The 19790-nt window shown below is 47.4% G+C and overlaps 1 long non-coding RNA gene across 1 annotated transcript; it reads left to right on the top strand.

Annotated features, from left to right (window-relative positions):
* Nucleotides 1-9629: 9629 nt before the first annotated feature.
* Nucleotides 9630-18879, top strand: LOC129073319 (uncharacterized). The gene is made up of 4 exons (XR_008529429.1): nt 9630-9748; nt 11181-11316; nt 16850-17014; nt 17637-18879. It is a non-coding gene; the product is annotated as an uncharacterized LOC129073319 (long non-coding RNA).
* Nucleotides 18880-19790: the final 911 nt, after the last annotated feature.

Raw genomic sequence — 19790 nt, forward strand, 5'->3', positions numbered from 1 at the left:
GATTGAGTGCTGGCCTGCGAAACAAAGGGTGGCCGGTTCCATTCCCAGCCAGGGCACGTGCCTGGGTTGTGGGCCAGGTCCCCAGCCGGGGGGCACGCAAGAGGCAACCACACATTGATGTTTCTCTCTCTCTCTCCTTCCATTCCCCTCTCTCTAAAAATAAATGAATAAAATCTTTAAAAAAAATCCTCAGCTATACCTTCAATATACAACTAGGCTCTGACCACTTTTTTTTGCCCCTCCACTTGTCCAAACTACTTTTACCACTGTCCTGGATTGTTCTAACATTCTCTACTTCTTTCCTTGCTCTGTGTTATCACTTCTTGTGCGTATCTTTTGTTAAACCTCTGTATGTTTCTGGATAAAGAACTTGGAGTTACAATTGCTGGGTCACAAGGATGCTTATGCTTAGCCTTGGTAGATACTGCCAAACAGGTTTCCCATTTGCTTGGACCTATGTGCACTCCCACCAGCAGTGCAACTTCATAGTAAAGGCAAGGAAAGGACTTGCTTGAGGAAAACAACATGGCCACGACCCCATCCATTAACACATCGTGTATTCATTTTCCCTCACTCCTTTTAATTTGGGAAATGCCTTCTTCATGCCATTGAAAGGGCACGCTAGCATCTAGAAGGTTTGTGTATGTAGCTATTAGTGGTAAATCACAAGGCTTCAGTGGGGCATGACGCTAACCACAAGCCCACAAGATGGGGCAGACCAGGACTTGTGGGCCAAGATGGGCAGGGCCACCTCCTGTGGGATGTGAGGGCCAAGGCTGCATTTCAGAGAGGGCAGAACCTAGACCAACCACCATGAGTCCTCTCTCCTTCCTCTCAGTCCTGTCTACTCAAACACGCTTTTATGCAGTGGAGTTGCAGTGAGAATGAACATGCAAGAAGACAGCTTTGACAGGGAGCAGGAATTCAGAAAACGGTAATTGGCATCCTAGCAGATGTGTGATGGAGTGAGCGCCAACCCACATCTGTGCCTTGCTGCCCTGAGGATGGCTTGTGGGCTGCTTATATGAAGATGGGGTTCAGGGACTTCTGTTTGCCCTCTTGGAACATTCTGGGTCACTCTCCAGCTGCCAGCAATGCGGGGCTGTGGAGAGCAGAGGGCCATGAGCCATTGATCCTTTGTGTTAGATCCATATAGCAAGTCAGCATCTTCCAGGTTAGCTGTGAGGAAAAAACTCATGCCTGGCCTTGCCTCATGCTCAGGAGCTATGTGGCTCAGGAGTGTGTGTATCTATCTATCTATCTATCTATCTATCTATCTATCTATCTATCTATCTATCTATCTATGTAATCAGAGCTCTGCAGGAGATTTAGGTTCCCAGCCTTCAAGAGAATAAGAATGGAAGTTCAAAGCTTCCATGATTAGGCTCAGAAATCCCACAATATCCCCTCCACCACATTTTATAGGTCAAAGCAAGTCACAGGGCAGCCCGGATTCAAGCAAGTGGAAACATAGACTCCACCTCTTGATGGAAGGAGTGGAAAAGTCCCAGTGCAGAGGGCTGCACTACCCAGGGGTCGGGGAGGAATTGTCATCTTCCCTGCAATCAACCTACCATAGTCTGTGTATGGAAATATGAGCCAATACCTAGAACAGGATCTCCTAAGCAGAATATGGGCTCATAAAAGGACATGAGCTAATACATAGGAGTATAAAGAGTGTATGTGGGATATGAGTTTCCCCAAGGTGTATGACTCTTTTATAATCCACTGCTGTGAACACAGACTCAAAAACTGGGTGTACAGGAACCATCTGTGGGTTTGTAAGGGGTTGGAATTTAAGCTCAGCCTTTCCACTTTGTGCCTTAAGAGGAACAGAAAAGAAAAGGAATCCACATCTTTTCCAGGAGAGAAGAGAAAATTAACATGTAGCTGCAACTTGGATGTTGGGCAAAGTTCAGATGCAGGCTTAGGATTTTGAACCACTGTCTGGCATCTACTAAACTTTGCTTTGTGATGATAAATAAGGCATGGCTTGACACCATCTGGGTTAGAAATGAGAATGTGATATGAACCAGCATTTTGAGTAGGCTCAGTATATTGGTTCCTGACTTGGTTGCAATGTTAGTTTAAAAAAAGACACAACTCCCAAAGGGCTGGTCATCACAGTAATACTTTGTTCTTTGACAATATCTTTCATCGGAGGCACTAAGAACACTTTGAAAATACACCCCTGTGAGGCTGTCTATGCGATTTTCCTTAATTTTATGAGCAATTATTTAAAAAAGAAAGTGATTTATATATTAAAGACTCTTAAGATGTAGACTCAGAGTGGTCTTGGATATCTCCTAGTGTTACAGCCTAACTTGTATCTTCCCACTTCCCACTCATATGTTGAAGCCCTGACACCAACGTGATTGTATTTGGAGACTGGGCATTTTGCAGATAATTTAAGGTTAGCTGAGGTCATGCCAGTGGCGTCCTAATCCACACATGGAGGAAAGGCCATGTGAGGACCCATGGAGAAGTCAGTCAGACATCTGCAAGCCACGAAGAGAGCTCTCACCAGAAATTAAATTGTCTGGCACCTTGATCTTGAGCTCCCCAGCCTCCAGATCTATGAGAAAGAAATTTTCTGTTGTTTAAGCTGCCCAGCCTGTAGTGTTTTGTTTTGGCAGCCAGAATTTACTAAAACACTTAATCGTGATCTGCGAAACACTGATGTGCCAGGACTGTTAGTAGGTGTTGGTTCTAACACCTTTGAGAATGTCTAATAACATTAACACCTATTGGAGATCCGAAACATACATTATAATATTAAAGGCATCCAGTACCCTAGTGTCAGGAGCACCTGTCAACAGTACATACCAGATTCCCTACTGGGGAATGCTTTGTAAGCATCTGTAGATGTTCGTTCGTTCGTTCGTTTGTTTTATACAGGTGCCCAGGTCCTGACTCTGCTCCACACACGCTGAACCAGAATATCTAAGGACGAGGCAGGGGCATACTATATTTTCAAAGATCATAGGTAATTCTGATGAGCGATCCTAATTATGACCCACTAAAAGCATGCAAGCTTTGTGGAGCTGAGTTTGGGAACAACTGAGCTAGGACAACCCTCTCATTTTACACGGCAGGAAATTGAGGTCCCAGCAGGGAAAATGACCTGCCCAAGTTTGAACACAGAGCAAATAATGTCTGAACTGTTTTTGCCTCTGATATTAATGACCTCTAGGTGGCAGCCTGTCTCTTGATTTTCGTCTGTGCCTCCACAGGCTGGAAAAGTTGATTATGGGGTGAATTTGAACATGGAAATACAACAGTTTGGTCAAGTGAGTGCTTGTGATGATACGGTGCCTTGGACCAAGCGGCTCATGAGCTGCTTTTGTATTCCCCACAGTCCAGGTTTCCAGCCTGGGAAGAAGAGAGCTGAGGGAAGATGATGTCTAAAATTGGGAAGGGAGAGGTCAGCGGGCAGCGGTATCTTTCCCATAGAGCCTATTGTGGCCAAGAAGCCAACTACTCTACCCAGAGCACCATCTCCTGAGTCCCGACTAATGGGCAGAGATATTTGTCGGGCTGAGACAACTGGTTTCTCCAAGCCACCCCTCACTTGGTATATTCTTTGAGAAGTAATAATTTTAAAAATGTATCTGATGAAGGGCCCTTGATAAGAGATACCTTTTGAAATCCAGTCATTTCAAGAACCTTTTGTCTCACCCCTGCTGTTGTTCATCAGATCCTAGAATATATAGAGAGTTCTGGACATTCCCAGGACAATTCCAGGTCTTGTATCTACGACTAACTTCCAAAGTGACATTGGGCAGGTTACCTCCCCTCACTCAGCCTCAATTTCACCATATGGTTTATAAGCATTAAATTCTTGTAATAAATTAGTGACAACTCGAATGATGGCTAATGCTTAACTTCGGCAAGTCTAATCCTTTATGTTGGGCAGGATATAGCATCACACACACACACACACACACACACACACACACACACACACGAAAAGCACATGTGCCTTTCAAATACCCATAACACACTTAGTAAAAGCTTCTTTTTTAGTGTCACCAGGGAAGAAGTCCAGAGCATAGCACGCTCGAGACACACAGTTCCAGTTGCACTTCTTGGTGATTTCCTTGCAGCTGTCGCCCTCCACGATCTGGCTTCATTGTCAGGCTCTTGGCAACGTGGCTACAGGAGTTCCCAAGGGCCACATCCAGATCTAACAATTTCCACAGGGAAAAAAGGGCCACCCCTCCCTGCATTTACTTCTTAAGAAGAGGAAACCTTTTTCAGAAGCACCCTAGTACACTTTTTGAATTTCACTGGCCCTGATTGGATCATATTCCCATTGTTTCCCTCGCCCTTCCTTGCTAACAAAGGGAATGGTAGAATCATGATCGGCTTGCACTAATCATTGTGGGGGTCAAGGAGTATTGGTGTCAACTACTTGTAATCGCCCCCTTCCTCCCCAAGTAAAGAGGATACAGTGTTTATAGTGCAATGTTTGGGTCATTCTAGTCCACTGAGAAATATTAAATGGTCATTTTCATGTGAGTCAATAATTGCTGCCTCTTCTATTCCATGGGAGCAGTGTGTTTTTGTGTAGAGGGGGAGCGGCCACCTCATGGAGAGGATAATATCCACTAATCAGAGGTGCTGTTATCCTTCTAGATTACCTTAAGGCATATTATCTAGGGGTGGCAACTGAGATGCAGTGTCAATCGAGGGCCAGTCAAGGAATAGAATTAAATACAAAATGAGTGTCACGCCTTCATGAATTTTCCTCACTCTGCCGAGGCCAGGCAGCAGGCTGTGATTCTGTTTTCTGGGTTGTGTGATGCAGACCTGGACCAGATTCTGGCCTGTGATATATGGCATTGAGGGGCTAGAAACCCACTGGCATAACATAGGCTAAGAAATTCAAAACTTCTGAACACGAGAATAATGTATGGGATCTCAGGAACATTTGCCCATTCACTCCCCAACTTTGCCCTCTGAAGAAATTAAAACATGAGTCCTGTAACCCTTGCCTAGAGAAATGAGTGGAGCACGGAAGCATTAGATACTTTCAAAAGCACTTCTGCTGCCCCTTCTCTCCACACTGAGGAAGCCAGTAAGAAGCAGGTGCTGTTAAGACAGGCTCTCTGATTTGTAGCGTGTTGGAGGGATCAGGAATAGATAAATCCAGGTGGTGGCAGTTAACATCAGCAGCAAAGTGGGTATTATTCCCATAACAGGTATCTGGAGAATCACCTGACATGCTGTTATGGACTGAATTGTCTTCTCTCCCCCTTCCCAAATTCGTATGTCAAAGCCCTAACTCCCACAGACTGTATTTGCAGATAGAACCTTGAAGGAGGTCATTAAGGCTAAATTAAGTCAGAAGGGTGGGGCCCTATTCTGATAGGACTGCTGTCCCTGTAAGAAGAGGAAGAGACACCAGAGATAGCTATCTCCATCTCTACGTCTCTCTCCAAGGCAACCATCTGCAAGCCAGGAAGAGAGGCCTCACCAGAAACCAACCCTCCTGGCACCTTGATCTTGGACTTCCAATCTCTAAAACTATGAGAAAATAAATATCTGCTGCTTAAGCGACTCAGTCTGAGGTATTTTGTTATGGCAGCCTGAGTGGACTAATGCACATGGAGAGATCTCTGGCTATGGATAATTAACCTTGGAGTTCCCAGGGATGAAATCTAAACAACCCACCAAATCCTTAGTTAGTCTGTATAAGTGAAAAGACACTAAGGTCTGGTAAAGAGGGGCTCCTGGCATTTGAGTCACCACACTAGCCTAACGACGAGAGAAATAGCTTCAATACAATTCCCAGGCACGAATCATTAATCACACAGCCCCCGAGTCCTTAGAATGGAGGGTGGTCAGGTGAACCTGAGCGAGAAATCTGCTGTAGCACTTATGATCCTTCTCCTTGGCCTTCCCCCAAAAGCACCTGCATTAACTGACCTTGGCAAGTTGCGACAGCTCCAAACCTTTCAGAAACTAACTGGAAACTGCCTTTAAGTCAATGCTGCTGCCAGGGGACCAAGAACACCTCTGCAGTACTTCCTACCACAGAGTGGAGAGAGTGCTTGGGGAGGTTAGGGGAAAAGGGACCTCTTCCCTGAGTCAGCCATTCAGTGGGCTCACTGAGATCCTAAACCCCTCCCTGTGGGATTAGTCTGCCAGTTCCTGGATATACTTAGTTAGCCTCAGGCCACCTCTACACATTGTTTAGACTGTGTACTTTTGTTACTGTTGTTGAGGTTCAGCCTCACGGGGCCCCTGCTGTCTCAGACACGGACATTTGTGTCTCATCTTAAGCCCACCAGACCAAGTCCCCAACCACCACTCCAGGGCTCCTAATTTGGTTGGTATTTGTCAGGGATAACCCGAGGTTCTGTTGCTTTGTCTAACCTCTGGGCTCCTACACGCGGTGTCGTGGAAAACACTAAAGTTATCTTCTGTACCCTCTGAAGGATGTAGAGAGAAGGCATGGAGTGGGAGGTTACCCCCATCCTGTTCTTCCCAAGTCCAACATATCATGGTCCCTACTCACCCTGCGGCTACAGGCTGCTTCAGCAAGCCTTCTGACTTCAGAAATCCCCAGCCAGAGACAGGTGTCCATCTCTTACATACTATTGGGTTGGCCAAAAAGGTTTGTTTAGTTTTTCTTCCCATACGATGGCTCTAGTAGTGCTTAGTTGTCTTCAACTTCATTCGAAACAATTTTGTTCGATCGTATTGTGACAGCTTTCACATCAGCGTGCATTAAGAAACCTTATCAAAATTGGTGAATTTTTGTGCAGTTATTTAAATATTGAAGATGGAAGAAGAAACATAGCATTTTTGAAGTATTATATGCTTTATTATTTCAAGAAAGGTAAAAATGCAACTGAAACACACAAAAAAAAGACTTGTGCAGTGTGTGGAGAAGGTGCTGTGACTGATTGAACGTGTCAAAAGTGGTTTGTGAAGTTTCTTGATACTATTGACATTTTGGCCAAATAATTCTTTGCTGTGGGGCTGCCTTATGCATTGGAAGATGTTTAGCAGCACCCCTGGCCTCTACCCACTAGAAGCCAATAGCAGGAGATAGCCGACATACCCAAAATATCCACATCAATAAAGTTATTGGTGAGAATGTAAGATGTGTCTTTTATTTTACAGGAAAAACTACACGGACTTTTCGGCCAACCCAATACTACATTGGCTACCTGGGCCCTGGGGGAAGGGGTATTAGGGTAAGAAGGGGCAAATCAAAGCTATTAGAGCTCCTCTTCATTGTCAACAGAGGAAGTATAGTGCAATGTAGCTTATCCGTATGGGAATTGCAGAGATTTTTGCCACACTCCAAGACTTGAAAAATGCAGGTGTTATTCCTACCACACACAGGCTAATGTGGAGTCACAGCTAAAACAGACTCTCCAGCTAGTGCAAATCACCATGCTAGTAGGTCTTCCCCTAGCCTTTGGCATCTAGCAAATCCAATGCTGCTCAAAATACTTGGGGCAAAACAGTATGCTCTACAGAGTCTGTGGCAAGCCCCGACAGGAGAATCCACAGCGGACGCTGCTAGGATGTAATACATACTACGAACCAGCAGCCTATGTATAGTGCTGCTTCCCCCCATTGCCAAGGTCTGCAAGTCTGGAAAGGGGGGACTGGAAATAAAGGTGGTGCCTCTCATAATTATAATAATACCACTGACTCCCCTCCAACAGCTTTAATTCCAGTCCCTGCAACTTTGATCTCTGCTGCTTTAGAGGTTTTAGTTTCCTAGAAGAAACACATCTAGTTTGGGGTGAAACAATGGGTCCCCTAAATCTGAAGTCACTCTTAGCTCCTGGAGACATTCAGAACAGGTGGTTACGGTGTTCATGCTATAGAATGAGGGCAGGGAGGAATATGGATGAGACTTGGGATCTCCTAGGGTGCCTTCTCATACTATAATCCTGAGGGGGGTGCACGGCAGAGTACCGCAGCCCTACAAATGGCTGCCAATGGCTCAGACTCCTTAGGAATGAAAAACTGAAACCCTCCCCACACCCCGTAGGTAAAGCAAACGGAATGTGGAATTGATAGAGAAGTCAGTCACAAATAATGGCCATGTCATGGCTCTGTGCAGAAATGAGGACTGTACCTTCTATCTGTATTTCCATGCTTATTGTCATTTTTTTGAAACTTCTCTCACTTCTTCTTTAGTATTTTAAGTAGGATAGAGTGGTGCTACTGGTGGTGACTTCACCATTTATGTCATGGGATTGTAGAATATCAAGTAGGGATAATGGCAGAGCTAGAGAAAGAAGGGCCCTCACTGGGAGAACTTGAACTACAAACAGAGGTTCCACAAGCTCCCCTCTGACTATGGTAACTGGACATGTTTGTATGTGTTGTCTCTCTCTCGGTAGTTCTCGGCTGTACATGGAACAATTCAATTATGCCAGGAGGGAGCATTTTTGGATTCAGTGGAAAAAGGATGTTTGCCCTGGCTGCCCTGGTTCAGTGGACTGAGTGCCGGCCTGCGAAACAAAGGGTCGGCGGTTCGATTCCCAGTCAGGGCACATGCCTGGGCTGTGGGCCAGGTCTCCAGCAGGGGGCACGCGAGAGGCAAACACGCATTGATGTTTCTCTCCCTCGCTCCTTCCCTTCCCCTCTCTCTAAAAAGAAATAAATAAAATCTTTAAAAAAGAAAAGGAAAAGGGTGTTTGTACATGCTAGGGATACAAGGAGTAGAAAGTAATTATTGTCTATAATATTTTGCTGTCTACCTCCCATCCCCTCATTTCGGTAACTGCTGGAAATCACGGAGATTCACTTCTTCTGACCACAGGAGTACTTGGGATAGAAACACAGGTGATGGAAAAAATATGGGATATCCTCGCTTGCTCTGGAGCCTCCATGTTTTAAGGCTTCGGTCGCCTTGCCCAGAATCATTCAGATTCTTTTTGTAAAAAGAATTTGTAAAAAGTACCACATCTGTAAAGTATAGTGCGACTAACTATGCCTGGACTGGGCCCTTGGATTCTGGAGACAGTCTCGCTGAGTTGTTGGTGAAGGGAGCCCATGTGAGTAATCGCCGTGGTGACCAGAACCAGGCTGAGTCCGAAGGCAGTCACAGAACTGCGGAACTGCTTCCCAGGAAGGGGGTCAAGGCTTCCAACATAAAACCCGGGTCGTAGACCAGCTAGAGAGACACCAGGGCCTGGAACCTGCATCTGTGCCAGTGAAGACAAAAGTTCGGTCATATCAGCAAGTCCTTAATAGGCTGCGCTTGGCCAGCCATTGCTCTGTGCTTTCTTGACTGGAGTGAGGTGTGCGGCGGGGAATCGAGTTCGGAGCGGGGTGGGCAATGCAGATAGATGTTCAGAGGCGGGTCCAGGCCCTTGGTGGGCGGAGGTACGGGGGCACCAGGAGCGTGGGCGTGTGTCGCCCACAAGGCGAGAGGTCGGTATTGCGCAGGCCAGAAACAGAAAAACCGGGACAAAAGTGGTAAAACCCGAGAAGATGGGGACGGGTCAGGGGATGTACCAAATTTCATTTAAAGAAGCTGGTTTGAAATCGAAGAGGAAGGGGCTGAGCTTTCCTGGGCCGGCCTCCTGGGAGGGGCGGGAATCAGGGGAGGAGCCCGGGATACGTAGGTCTGTACCGCGAGGGAGGTTCCCGCTGCACGTGGGAACCAGAGGGTCCCTTTCCCAGGGTTGAGGAGTCCTGCCTCAGCACCCTTTCATCCCCTTGGTTCCTGCGTAGTATTTCGTGAGTCTCGACTCTGGACGCCACTTGAGTGAGTTTTTGTGAACACCTTTTCCTGCTTATGGGTGAATTTTTCAGCCAGAGAAGTATTACACCGCTGGTTGTAGATGTGGTGACCTTTTACCATAAAGGAAAAGCCCCAAATATTCGGCAGCGTAACTTAGAGCAGGATATTAAACAAATAATGTACCAGGCGGAGGTGAGACCTGTGAAGTACGCGTTTGGTTGGAGTTGTCTGGGGAAGAGGAAATGGCTACGGCCAGTTCAAAGAAGTAGGGTCGGAATCCGCGGGGCGCGGCAGCGGTTTATAGAAACTAGTCTCATGAGTGGGGCAGTGATCATGAGAGTATTCCACGACACCCGGCACTATACAGTGAGGGTGAAACACGATGCGTGTGGGGACCAGCGTGCCCTTTCTGGGGGATTGAGGAGTGCTCCAGTTTCATCCGTTCAGTCCCTCAGCCCTAGCGTATCCTTTGCTGACCTTCGACTGTGGACGCCTCTTACATAAGGTCATTTGAACACGTTTTCTTGCTTCTGGGTGAATCTCTCAGCCAGAGAAGTATTGCGCCGTTGGTCGTAGATATGCTGGCTTCGCACTATAGTGGAAAAGCTACAAATATTAGCCAACAAAATCCAGTGCTAGATACTCAAATAATAATTCACCATTACTACTGTTAAGAGGGTTAAATGCTAAGAAATATCTTAATTCGTTATAAAGCTTTCCAGCAATTCTCTGTTTGGTTGCAGGGCAGTTCACAGCACTGCAGCTTGTTTTCATGGCCAGCATGAGAGGGAGCGTGAGTCAGCTTGCAAGACAGACTTATATATAGGGTGGGGCAAATGTAAGTTTACAATTATGAGTTCACAAAACACAGTTTATTCTTCTATTACTTATTAATTATTGTATTACTTTCCATATGAACAACTGTAAACCTACGTTTGCCCTACCTTGCATAATGTAACATTCACAGGAGTGACATTCTATTGTTTGCCCTGTTCTGTTTGTTATAAATACATAATAGTCCCTATCCACACTCAAGTGCATCATTAGGAGGTTGAGATCGTGAGGGTGACATTAAAGTCTGTCTCCCACAGTACGGATGTGTTTACCACACTTTGATCCATTCAGACATTTAACAGCATTTGGCATGTTTAAAATTCTTGATGATTAGACCTGGCTGGTGTGGCTCAGTGGATTGAGTGCCGGCCTGCAAACTGAAGGGTTGCTGGTTCGATTCTCAGTCAGGGCACATTCCTGGGTTTCAGGCCAGGTCCCCAGTTGGGGGGGTGTGAGGGACAACCACACATTTATGCTCCTCTCTCTTTCTCCCTCCCTTTCCCTCTGTCTAAAAATAAATAAATAAATCTTTAAAAAATAAATCTTTTCACAATTACAAGTAAATCAGCTATAAACATTCATGTAAATATTTTTGCTTGACCATCTGTTTTCATTTTTCTAGGGTAAATGTCTAGAAGGAGGATTTCTGTGTCATATGGTTCTTTTAAAAAAATTCTCACCAAACTAGGAATTGAAGGGAACTCCTCAATCTGCAGAAGGGCATTTACAAAAACCTGCAGCTAACATCATTCTTAAAGGTAAAAGCCAGAATGCTTTCCACCCTTGAATCAAGTACAAGACACACATACACACTCCCGCCAGTTCAGTTTAACATTGTATTGTAGGTTCCAGCCAGTGCAATAAGACAAAAGAAAAAAGAAGAAAGAAGAAAAAAAAGATATATAAGGCATCTAGATTGCCAGGAAAAAATTCACAGCCTTGTTATTCACAGAGTACATGGTCATTAATATAAAAAAACAGATTCTGTCTGGGATCTAGGATCATCAAAAACAAAAAACGAACTAATAAGTGAATTTAGCAAGTTTTCAGGACACACAGTAATTATGCCAAAATTAGTCGTATATCTAGTAGCAAATAAGTGAACTTTGAATCTGAAACTATTGTATTTATTTTAAATTACTTTTTATTTCTCAGTTATAGTTGATATACAATATTATATTGGTTTCCGTGATTAGACATTATATATAACTTACTAAGTGATCATCGCAATAAATCTCATACCCACCTGACACCATACAGTTATTCCAATAGTATTGATTGTATTTCCTGTGCTGTATTTTACATCCTCATGACTTTTCTGTAACTACCAATTTGTAGTTCTTAATCTCTTCACCTTTTTCACCCATCCTCCCCAATCCCCCTCCCATCTGGCAACCATCAAAATGTTCTCTGTATCTATGAGTTTGTTTCTGTTCTGCTTGTTTATTTTAGATTCAGTTATTGATAAATAGGTATTCATTGTCATGTTATTATTCATATTTTTATTCCTCTCCATCTTTTTCTTCTCCTTTCTCTTCTTCTAGAAGAGCCATGAACATTTCATATAATACTAGTTTGGCGGTGATAAACTCCTATAGCTTTTTCTTCTCTGGGAAGCTCTTTATATGTCCTTCAATTCTTAATGATAGCTTTGCTGGGTAGAATAATCTTAGTTGTAGCTCTTTGCTTTTGATCACTTTGAATATCTCTTGCCACTCCCTTCTGGCCTGCAAAGTTTCTGTTGAGAAATCAGGTGATAGTCTTATGAGAGCTCCATTATAGGTAACTAAATGCTTTTCTGTTGCTGCTTTTAAGATTATCTCTTTGTCTTTAACTTTTTGAATTTTAATTATGATGTGTCTTAGAGTGGGCCTCTTTGAGTTCATCTTGTTTGGGATTCTCGGCTCTTCCTGACTTGTATCTCTTCTTCCTTCACCAGGTTAAGGAGGTTTTTGTCATTATTTTTTAAAATAGGTTTCAAATTTCTCTCTTCTGGCCTCTCCATGATGTGAATGTTGGTACTCTTGAAGTAGCCCCAGAGGCTCCCTATACTATTCTTTTTTTTTTTTTTTTGGATTCTTTTTTTCTTTTTGCTATTCTGATCTGGTGTTTTTTGCCTTTATCTTCCAAATATCTGATTTAATCCTCTTCTTCACCTATTCCACTGTTGATTCCCTGTAATATATTATTCTTTTCAGTTAATGTATTTTTTTTTTTATTTCTGACCGGTTCTCTTTTATGTTTCCTAGTTCTCTTTTTATATTTCCTATCTTTTTGTTAAAGTTGTTATTAAGTTCAGCTACTCTTCCCCTAAGTCCACTGAACATACCTATAGCCAGTGTTTTGATCTCTACATCTAGTAGATTGCTTGTCTCCATTTTGTTTATTTCTTTTTCTGGACTTTTATTTTGTTCTTTCATCTGGGATATGTTTATTTGGCCCTTTGCCTCCTCATTTTGGCAGCTTTCCTGTGTTTGTTTCTATGTATTAAGTAGAGTTGTTACATCTCCTAGGCTTGGTAGAGTGGCCTTATATAGCAGGTATTTTGTAGGGTCCAGTGGCACAGACTCCCTGCTCACCCATCCTGGGCACTCTAGATGTGCTCCCCATGTGGCCTCTGTGTTCCCTCCTGTTGTAGTTTGAGCCTTGATTGCTGTTGGCACGTCAGTGGGAGGGATTGACTCCCAGGCCGATTGGCTGCAAGGATTAGTTGCAACCACTATGGAGAGTATTAGGGTGGTTGGTGATGTAGGCTATGAGAGAATTCACAAAGGGAAGTGCAGAGAGTAAAGCTGGTGTGGAGAGATACACCAGCATTCAGGGGTGGGGGCTTTAAGCTTTTATTGGATTATAAAAGGGTGGGGGTTGCTGTTGTGTGGCCCCTGAAATGTTGGGGGTGTTGCAGCACAGGAGGCTTTAGGTGGTTTTATATAACCTGCAGTTGGCTCCAATGTTATCCTTTGCCTGTGGCTGTGGGGGGCAGTTAGTCACATTCTGTTCCTGCTTTCCAATATTTTCCAGCCCTGGGAACATAAGCTCAGAAGAGTAAAATGGCAATCATGTTTAACAAGGTAACAGGCCTGCTCAGCAAATGGTGCCATGATAGCAAATGGCGTTGGCTTTGTCCTTTCAGAGCCAGCTGTGCAGGGGCTGGCCCCTTGGAGCAGGACTTATTTCAGTGGGGCTCTCTTGCTCACTGAGTTCATCCCTTGTGTGTGCCACTTGCATAGGTGGTTGTGAGATTGGAAAAGCTGGCATTCATGCTGCCTGTCACCTACCAGGCCCGATAAGCAGAGACAGAAATCAAATGTTTATGGGCGCTTTATTCAGGTAGCTAGCAACCTGAGAAGATGGTGGGTTTGTACCCTAACTGGACATCTTAAATCCCATTTAAAACTAACCCTTTTTATAAGGAGAAGAAAAGTGTAGGTGAGGGGTTTGGAATTCAGGGGAAAAGTTAATCAGATAAAATCTGATCAGCTAAAATAAGATAAAATCAGTTAATCAGCTGCAGCATTCTTTCATCTGTGTCCTGGACAGTGGTCTTTACCTGTGTTCTGGGTGGTGGATGTGTCACCCTGGAGCACAATGGCTTAGATACTATCTTGGTTGCTTGCAGTCCTCCTGAGGCACAAAGGTAGAACTGCTGATGGTCTCCTGGAGTCATGGTGGTTTTTACATACATTGATTACTAAGCTTATTAACTATTACCTGAGGCTAAAATTTTTGCAACATGTGAGTCCCCCATCAGTTGAGTGGTGTGTCAATGTGGTCTGAAGATGTTCGCTGGGTGTGCTGGCTCTGGGGGCTCCTGGGAGCTACAGGCCAAAGTGAACTGCCACCTGTGTTCTGCCCAGGGCTACCCGGCATGTGCTACAAAGCAATCTGCAGATGGTTGCTACTTGTGCTGGGCCTGGAGGTGCCCAGGAGAAGCCAAGCTGCAAACCAAGGCCAGCTACCATTAGTGCCAGACCTGGGGCCACTTAGCAAGAGGTGCAGGGCACATGGAGGCCATATGCTGCTTGTTTGAAGATTTTAGGAAGTCTGAAGCTTGAAGCAAGACAGACCATTCATATGGAAAAGCCACTGGAGTCAGCTAGGGTGGGCCCACAAGGTAGGTGGGGCAGAGTCTCAGGGAATCACCAGGGTGGGGAACAGTGATAGGCAGGTTGATGGAGACTCAGATATGGCACCTGCCTGCTGGCTCTGTAGGCAGAAGCCTCTGAAAAGAAACAATAGCTTCTGCCATCACTTCTCTCTGGGAAAAAGCTGCCCCTCAAGCTTTTGTCCTCATGCTTGATAACTGAGTTCCTCCCTGTATGTCCCTGGTATCTTTCAAACTGCTGTCTCAGCACTAGAACTTAGAGTGAGTGAGTCTCAGTAAGTCTGGGCAAGGACCCTTTAAGAGGATCACTGGAGACTCTAACAGCCTCTGTCTCACCAAGCCAGAATCCTCACTGGTTTTTATAACCAGAAGTTATGAGGACTTCTCTTCCTGGCATGGGAACCCTTGGCTGGGAGACACTGGTGCGGGGCTGGGACCCTGGGTTCCTCAGGTGGTACCTACAGAGCTGAGATATCTTTCCAGATTTTTACATGTCACACATGGGTGACAAGTCCGTTCTGTATCGCTGTCTCTCCTACCATTCCTGATGTGGATTCTTCTTTATATTCTTAGTTGTAGGACTTTCCTTCAGCTAGATTTTAGGCAGGTCTAAATGATGGTTGTTGTATAGTTTACTTGTAATTTTGATGTGGCGGTGAGAGAATGTTTGTATTGCATTTAATAACTATGCCACCGTGTTGATCAGAACACTGAAACTGAACTTCTTCTAAACAGCATGAAAATGTCAAAAATTTGGTGTTAAATATGATAGTAACAAAAAACTTGTACATTTAAAACTACAGTACCTTACTGTGATGAATTACAGAGATCTGAGTAATGGACAGATATATGTTCATGGGTTGGGAGACTCAACATGATTAAGATAACAATGGTCTCCATGCCAATCTAGAGAAGCAAGATTGCAAAAATTTTAATTTACAAAAGTGAGAGATTATGAAATTCATATGATAATGTAAATGATATACAATTGTCAAAACTACTTTGGAGTAAGACTTGGAGGACTAATACTATTGGATTTGAAGATTCATGATAAAACTACAGTAATGAAGGCAGTATAGAGTTGTCATCAAGATACGAACATGGATGAATAGAATAAAATATGTGATCCAGAAAAGGACACACACATATATGCATAACTCACTTTTGACAAAAGTATAAATAAAATTGACTGGAAATACAATAGTCCTTTCAAAATGGCATAAGAACAACTAGGTATCATTAAAAAACTTCAATCAATAGCTTCTACGATGTACAAAAATTAACTAAAAACTTTTATAAATCTACTAGTATTACGTAAAATGATAAAACTCCTATAACAAAACAGGAAATGTGGAAGGGACCCGAGGAAGAGAGCCCAGAGGGCTGCGGAGCCCAGCAGACGCAGGCAGGGCAGCCTCGGGCTCTTCGGAGTCCCTGGTCATGATTCCAAAACGGGGTGAGGGGCGGCTGTAGCTTAGACATCGCTCATCTCAGCGGTTCAGCCCATCAGCCATGGAGACCCGGCTGTCCCCTCCCACCCAAGGCCCGGTTCCTGCCCCCCTTCCCCCAGAGGCACCGGCAGCGGGCGGTGGTGTCACCTGAGCCAGAGGGAATGGAGGGGAATGGGCTGGGGTGGCCCACGGGAAGGCCCTAGAGGAGAAGAGATGCTGCCACACTTCCCCTCCACCCTCCTGGGTAGGCAGCCCGAACGCCAGGGCTGTCCTCTTCTCAGCCCTCAGGCCCCAGGGCTCCCTGCAGCTCCCTGTACTGCGTGTTCAGGGCCAGGGGACTGCTCCCTGCCTCTCCTCCTTCTGCTTCAAAAGGCTACTGCTGCCACTTTTGTTCTCCTCCTTCCTCTGTGCGGATGCATTTGGAGACGGGGAAGTGTGGAAAGATGCCTTTCTCCCTAGCCCCCCGCCCGCCACCCCCAGTTTTGCTCTTCGGCCATCTACAGCCCTCCCTGTGCCACAGAATGCCATCCTGTGGCGCAGAGGACCTCCAGGAGTGCCCTGTGGACCCAAGGGATCTGGGAGAATGGGGATTTCCTTGCGCAGAGGGCATTTCTCGGGTGGGGTGGGGGGAGCAGATGGAGAAGGGGCTTGGAGAGGAGGCAACACTAGGAGAACCGGGGACCTCTCTGGGTGGGGGAGGGGGGCGACTCTCAGGTTTCCAATTCTTTCTTTCAGGAACCGGTGTTGGTAGCTGGGGACTCACCCCTTCTCTGGCCCTCATCGAGAGTCAACCCTGTGCCCAAGGGCTCTCCTTGGCCCTAGAGCTCCCTGGTAGCAGCTGAGTGAAGGGCCTGGCTGGGGAGGAGATGAAGGGCCTTCTGCCGGCCGAGGCCCCAAGAGGTAGGGTAACCCAGTGGTCTGGGCCCGGCATGGGGAAGGACAGGACCGTGTCGCCTGGGCACTGAGATCTCCTACCAACACCACAGGGGAGTCCTACTCTCTCTACCTAATGACAGTGGAACCTGGGGTTCTGGGGGGAGCAGACTTGCCCTTGTCACACAGATAAGAAGTGGTTAAGCTAAATCTTCCCTTAGGCCTGCACTCCCCCACCTGCTCCCCAGTCTTCTGGAAGACCTGGCATGGTGGGATGGGGCAGGGGAATCCCAGGGGACCTAGGGGGGAGCGAGATTCCGGGTAGGGAGAATGTGGGCGACCAGCTGTCCTTGGCGTGGTGTTGGAAGGCACAGGGAAGACCAGGAGGATAGTCCCAGCTGAGACGGGCAAAAGAGAGATGAGTCCCAGGATCCCCTGGGTAGCTGACCCTCACCCACAGAGCCAGGTCTTCTCACCCTCCACCCCAGGTCTGACCAAGGGCTCCTCAGCAATGGGACACAAACCTCTCAGTGTGGCTGGGGGAGGACAGGGTGGCTCCTGGGGACGTGATGTGACCGGGAAGGTAAAAAGATAAACTGGGGGCGGAGGGGACTGAGAACCATGCATGACCCCATCTCTCTGTCCCCAGGCTCGGCTCCCCGATGTCCAGGATCACACGGGAGACCCCTCTAGATGGGCTTGGACTGGTCCTGGAGGCCCGGGGTGTGCTACTGACTGGTGTACAGGCATGGGCCGGAGCAGCCCAGAGGGGAGCCAGGAGAGGCTGTGGCCCTGATCACACACCCCCCAGCCCCACGTCTGCTGTGACACCGGTTGCTCTGGGCCCAAGTACTCAGAGATCGTGGGACTGAAAAACCACAGTAGAGTGGTCAGCCCCCAGGGACCGAGGGGCCCAATCTCACAGCATCTGCCCCACTGAGCTGCCCAGCAGGAGTCTCGGTCCTGGGCGAATTACTCCTCCTGGCTCACCCCAGGGACTGGGGACTGAGGCTGGACCAAGGCTCCCACATGCCCCCAGCAGTTTCTCACGGACAGGGCCTGATGGCTTCCTTCCTCGTGCCAAGTCTCCTGGGAGTCCCTATTCCTGGTGATCCCTCCTCCATTCCACCCCTGGCCACCCAGGACCACATCTGGGAGCCCGCCAGCCTGCCGACTCCATCCGTAGACCTCCGGGGACAGCCTCGGAGAAAGGAGAGCAACAGGGGCTGTGAAGGGTGGGAGGAGGACCAGGGGCCTTCTTGGGGATGACACAGAGATGGGCCCCTTTCAAGCCCAGGTCTCGCCCTCTCGGGGTGAGTCGATCCCCAGCTGTAGCCTCTTCCTGGGCCAGCCGGGGAGGAGGAAGGCCTGAGAATGGCAGGAGGGAGGCTGCTCACTGAATGCGTGCTTGTGTCTCACAGGGAGAACTGTGCGTTTGAGCCTCAGGGGCCCCTGGCCTCACAGGCCCCCTCCTCTGCTGGGAAGCTGCACCGCATCTGGAGGCTCCGTGGCTCTGGCTTTGGCTGTCTCTGCTCTAAGGGAATGACTGGGGGAGGGGCCAGGGACCGGTCCTTAGCCTGTGTTCCTGCCACAGCTTGTCTTGCCATTTTGGCCTTGAGTAGTGAGCTGCTTCTGCTTTCCCACCTCTCCCCAACCCCACTGGGCCCTGGCTGCTTGGCGGGCTCTCAGTGCACTTTATTTATTTGCAGTCTGTTCGGCAGGCAGCGGAACTTCTGCAAAATCAGGGACCCCAGCCTGAGTAAGATGGCTTTCAATTTTCCGCGTGTGGTAACTCTGTACCGGTCAGAGGAATGTTCTTGTTTCTGGTGTTGTCGAATCTCGTTGTCTCTCTCAGTTAAGAAACAAGAAAGGAAAGAAAACCCTTAAGTTCAATAAAAGGGATAAAACTGGGGGCCTCCTGTTTCTGCTGTGGGGCAATAGCCTTGGAGGACAGACGTGAGATCACTCCGTAGGCCCAGGAGCTGGGGGAGGGGAGCAGCCTCAGAGGGCTGTAAGTGGGTCGGGCCTCTTCAGGAGATGCTTGGAGACGCCACTTGACCTGGCCACTGCCCCTGTGAGGAGAAGGCAGCAGCATAGGCCGGACCCACAGGTGGCAATCGTCCCACTCACAGCCTTGGTTTGAATAACCCAACACCTAACCTAGGTCCTGTCTTCATTTCAGAGCCCGGTGCTGGGAAGCGCTTAATTCAGTTGAACGCCAAGGGTGGGCTGGGGAAGTGAGGTGACCTAGTCTGTCCACACGCCACTTCCTTTCACCAGAAGCCCCTCTGCAGCAGCAGGTGGCAAGGTCCCCATCGCCTCTCTGCCGGCCAGGTGGTGCAGAGTTTTGGAGGAGATCAACCACAGGGACGGAAGCTTCCCGTCCCCCCACCTAAGCCCCTAACTGTCCCGTCGGAGCTCGAGCCCCGGCGCCTCCTCGGAGAAGCCAGGCCAGTGGTTCTGAGGCTGCTGCAGGGGTGAGTGTGGCGGGCGGGCAGAGGGTGGAGAGAGGGAGGGCTGGGGAAAGGCACAGTGGCCAGGATAGAGCCAAGCAGGACCACAGGCCCCAGGAGGGAGCCGTCCTGAGGACGCAGGATTCTGGTCACACTGAGGAGCAAAGCCTGGGTACGGGCCCTGGGTGTACTCCCCGCCTGTTGCCAAGAGCTCCCCCGGGGTCAAAGCGCCCTGACAAAGGAGACCCAACATGTGCCACCACAGGAGGGATGGACCCAGGTCCCTGCCAGTGCCCTGAGCTCCCCTCCCCTTTGTCCAGATGGTCCTGTTCAGTCCCTGAAGGTCTCAC

This window comes from Pteronotus mesoamericanus, unplaced genomic scaffold (assembly GCF_021234165.1).
Source record: "Pteronotus mesoamericanus isolate MK-2021 breed Mesoamerican mustached bat unplaced genomic scaffold, CSHL_Meso_final contig_40, whole genome shotgun sequence".
Lineage (NCBI taxonomy): Eukaryota > Metazoa > Chordata > Mammalia > Chiroptera > Mormoopidae > Pteronotus > Pteronotus mesoamericanus.